Genomic DNA, 4,144 nt, shown 5'->3' on the forward strand with positions numbered 1-4,144 from the left:
TCACAAGCAAAAAATGCAATTTCATAGAGAAAAGCAAAATTCAATGAGAACTGTCGATACATGAGCTCACAATAAGAAAGCTGAAGTTCGATTTTCCACAGGTCATCAATTTCAATTTGCCACAGGTCTCAAGAGTTCACAATTTGCCCCATGTCATCTATTCCAATTTCAAAAATTTTGTTTTCAACCTCCCTTTTTCGATGTAGGCAGCAAGCTAGAGTCCAATCCAACTTAATAAAAGAAAAAATAACAGTATAATATCAAATATTATAAGAGTACCTAAAAGAGCAAATAACAGTATTCCATTATTCTTTGCTATGTCAATTCACAACTAATTTCAAACTTTTCTAACAAAGGGGATCTAAAAGATATTTAAAGAAAATTAACCAAGTAATCTGATGCTCGGATATACAATGGCTTTGCATGGAACTGAACAAAAACCATTTGCAGAATTTATTTTTTTTAGAAGAAGTATGGCCCTAATGCAAACCCCTCGCCAAATCACCATGAATTTTGACACAACAGAGTACCCATTTTGACTAAATTTTTTGTGCGAGTAGCAATCCTACAAATATTTCTACTATTTGTTATTTGTACAGAAGAAGCATACACCCTACTTTACAGATGAATAGGTGACGGTTTTTTAATTGCTGGATTAACTGTGTCTTTTGTCAAAGATGAACTTAGCTGTTGTCAAGTGTAAAATTTGTAAGACAGAGGTTTACATATAGCAGGGTTGAAGTTTCCTTAGGCTTTTATCGAAGAATCGTGAGCATTGAATTTCACGTTGATAACTAGCTTATTACCCTTGATTGTGAACATATGAACAAATATGTCCTTTCAAAGTTGGTGACAATTCAAGAAAGACCTCAACAGATAATAAATGCATTAACAACAGTAACTAAAAGTCATTTGTACACTTGTATAGTTATGCTTTTAGAAAAATCTTCATTATTGAGTGTGTTTGTCTGAAGGTTGAAGGAGCCAGGGGTGGAGCCCAAGAGGAACCAGTGCAGGCCTGTCTGCACTGAACTTTGGGCCCAGCCCAATTTTTTTTTTATTTTTATGATTTGGATTATTGGGCTTTCCAATTCAATTATTCAGCAGCCCATGAGCCCATTACCACCTTCATTTCGCCTTGCGTGTATGTATGTTTACTTGTTAATCGGTTATTGCATTCCTGTATACTTGAGGATAATTTTGAAATGCTTGTTCAGTGCCTATTGGTGTTGTTTTGTGGTTAGTGGTCTTGATAGAAATTTGAATTGATAATGAAGTCATAATATAACGATATCAAAGTAGGAAAACTCACAAGGAGCGAATGTAATTTATAAATTATTTTATTTTTAGTATTTTCGCAATTTTTTTTTTATTGTTATCATTATTATATATATAGTCAAAAACTCAAAGTTCGGCATTGATTAAATTGTGCCTGCGTTGAAAAAAACTCGTGGCTCCTCCCTCAAAGGAGTCTCCTCCAATATATTTAAGGAGTCTTCCTTTTTCATGTAAGATACAAGGATAGAAATAAAATCTTCAACTTCACAAAAACATGAGTTTTTAAGTTTCTCTATCTCTCACTCGTATCTAAAATTCTCATATTAATTTTTTAAGTCTTCATTATTTACTATTTAGTGCGATAAAGCACATACCAAAATTTTACAAGTGTCAGAAATTAGTACTTCTTCTAGTCAAAAAAAGAGCAAATCCCATGCCCAATTAAACATAAATTATTGCCCAAAACAACATTAAATTGAACCACTACCAACCGGGCCTAGTCCAAGTCCCATTTTCCACCATAAATTTCGCCTTACGTATATTTTCCATAAAATTTAAAAACTAACCAAAATTTGAACTTCTAAAATTCGTCAACTTCGATTTCTATCGAATTGGCACGAACCATCAAAAAGTTCACCAAAAGACACTAGAAATTTGCCCTTTCTGAAGCACCACAAATGAGTAACTCACGCCTAGTTCAACATGAAGGATAACCCATCCTAATAATAAATTAAGTGTGATTAGACTGTAAGGTCAAATTTCAAACTTTTACGAGTCTAATCTAGGCTAGGTAAAGCTTAAACGTAAAAAGGCGTAAAATGTGACTAGATGATAAAGTCAAACTTTAAGTCGACGCAAACTTAGACGAACTTTTTAGAACAATAAGAAGGATCAAGTTGGTTCCCATCCTTCCATAATGGGTGCACCATATTAGTCCTATTAGACGAATTACGTCTTATTTTCTAGTAAATCCTCGTGTGACCATCACATGTAAGGTCGGCCTTGGCATAAGGCCTACAAGGCACAGGCCTTGGGCCTCAACACTTTGGGGGCCTCTAAAAAATTTTCATCCTAGCATTTCTCTTTTTAAATTACCCAAATTTTAATTTAGGTGTTGTCTGGGAGGGATTCTTGCCGAATTATGAGCAAAAATTCGTCCGTTGGCTACAGTAAATGGGGCCCAGACAATGGCAGCAAACTTTGACTTCACCAACCGATCAAGTAAAAATTTAGGTGAAAATATCATTTTGTCCCTACATTGTTATTATTTTTATCCGACACAAGGGTAATTTTGACAATTCAAATTATTTTTGAAAGGTGGCTGCTGCAACTGTCCCTTTTCTGCAGATTGGGGCCCATTAAAGGTCAAAAAACTTCTAAAAATCTGCCTAGAATCCTTACCAAACAAGCGCTTAATTATTATTGTTGATTAGAGCAATGTATTCTACTAACAACTCAAAGCTTAAAGGATTTTGACTTGGATTTCTCATTTATGCATGATTTCTCATTTATGCATAGATGTAAAGAAAAAAAATAGTGGTTAGGCCCCATTTGTCTTCCATTCTTTGGCCAAAAAAATGAAAAATATAACTGTTATCCATCACATCAAGCCACCATATTTGATTTCATCTCTCTTGTGTAGGTCTTGTAACGACTATATTTTTCATTCTCATTCTTATAAGAATGAGAATCATACGAGGACTTATTATTTTGAGTTCATCAAGCGGTTAGAATTGTTTACTTTCCTTCTCTATAATGAGAAGATAAGAAATTCAGCAGTCTTTTGTTGGCATCACTATTATTTATTTATGTTCCTTCCATTTGTCAATTAAAATTGAAGTACACAAATTGAAAATAGGGTAATTGGCACAAAACGTCCCTACCTTTCAAGTTTATTGTGAAAACATCCATACTTTTCATTTTTTGACATTTTTGCCCCTACCTTCCACATTTCTTTGCACAGAAGGTCTTTTGGACGATTTTACCCTCCATTGAAATGAAATAAAAAGAAAAGAAAAAAAAATAAAGAATTAATTGCAATTATAGTCCCAAATTTTTTTAAAAATTATAAATCAGTCATGAGGAAACTTGAATGTACAAGGAAATAATCAAGAAATAGAGAAATTTTTTAATCATAATTGGAAGATTACGTGATTTTTGCCTCAAGCTTTCAATCTACTCTTCACAAAATAAAAATCGAGATTTATGCTTACCATTTTTGAAGATTTTCAGTTTCATTGGCTATGATTTAAAATTTTCTCTATTTCTTCATTATTTTTCTGTACATTCAAGTTTCCTTTTTTTTTTTTTGGGTAATTTTAAAATATTTCAATTCACAATAAATTGTGACCGATTTGTAATTTTTTTGAAAATTTGAGACTATTATTGCAATTAGTTCTTTATTTTTTATTTTTTGCTTTTGTTTTATTTGAATGGGGGGTAAAATCATCAAAAAGAAATGAAAATGACGTTCTGCGCAAAGAAATGTAAAAGGTAGGGGCGAAAATGTCAAAAATGAAATGTTGGGACGTTTTTCACAATAAACTTGAAAGGTAGGGACGTTTTGTGCCAATTACCCATTGAAAATACTTTGTTACAAGCTGTAAATTAACTTCCATATTTGATTCAATGCTTGGTCTCTTGATAATGGGATTTTCTATGGAAAATAAATAAAAACTCAAAAAAGTTATTTCGTTCAAAAATTGCTATAGATGCAAAATAATAATAATAATAATAATAATAATAAATTAAATAAAATAAAATTTAAAAAAAATAATTATCTTTAAAGGCTTCGTAATGATTAATTGCTTAGAACCTCAAAACTCTCAACATCGGCCCTACTCACATGGTCCATTATAAGATAGGT

This window comes from Olea europaea, chromosome 4 (genome assembly GCF_002742605.1).
Source record: "Olea europaea var. sylvestris chromosome 4, O_europaea_v1, whole genome shotgun sequence".
In the NCBI taxonomy this organism is placed as follows: Eukaryota; Viridiplantae; Streptophyta; class Magnoliopsida; order Lamiales; family Oleaceae; genus Olea; species Olea europaea.